The sequence below is a fragment of the Carlito syrichta genome, unplaced genomic scaffold, assembly GCF_000164805.1.
Source record: "Carlito syrichta isolate Samal-C Ts95f unplaced genomic scaffold, Tarsius_syrichta-2.0.1 Scaffold124018, whole genome shotgun sequence".
Classification (NCBI taxonomy): domain Eukaryota; kingdom Metazoa; phylum Chordata; class Mammalia; order Primates; family Tarsiidae; genus Carlito; species Carlito syrichta.
The window spans coordinates 68,979-69,467 of record NW_007068114.1 but is presented as its reverse complement, the minus strand read 5'-3'; the positions used below and the strand labels follow the sequence as shown (position 1 = coordinate 69,467).

The 489-nt window shown below is 45.6% G+C and overlaps 1 protein-coding gene across 1 annotated transcript in view; it reads left to right on the top strand.

Annotated features, from left to right (window-relative positions):
* The window catches only part of PLEKHA4 (pleckstrin homology domain containing A4), a 37,725-nt gene that overhangs the window by 11,008 nt on the left and 26,228 nt on the right, over positions 1-489 (top strand).

Below are 489 nucleotides of genomic sequence, written 5' to 3'. Positions count from 1 at the left end.
TGGTGGGTCTCGAACCTGCGGGCTCAGGCAATCCACTCACCTCAGCCTCCCAAAGGCACGGGATTACAGGCTGAGCCACCGAGGCTGCTCCTTCCTCTCTTACACCCCTTGTTTCTCTTTTCTTACAGCATCGGTAGTGAACTTCTTTGTTTTATTCTTAGTCATAAAGAAAATGTCCAAGGTTTCGCTATTAATTATAATATTTGTTATGGCTATTTGATAACAGAGCCCATGAGATCTCTCTGAAGCCAAGACTCTGGCAACTGGTTTTCTGAGGCTTACTAATACTTAGAAGAAAGCTTATAAGGAGAGGGTGCCTGTCAGTAGAAATGGGTCTTGGCTCAACACTGAGTTACAATAAAGACTTGTGTGTCCTTTTTTGTACGTTTATTTTTTAATTTTATTTTTGACTTGGAGTCTCACTCTGTCACCCAGGCTGGAGTGCAGTGGCCACTCCTGGCCACCGCAGCCTTGACCTGCTGGGCTCCG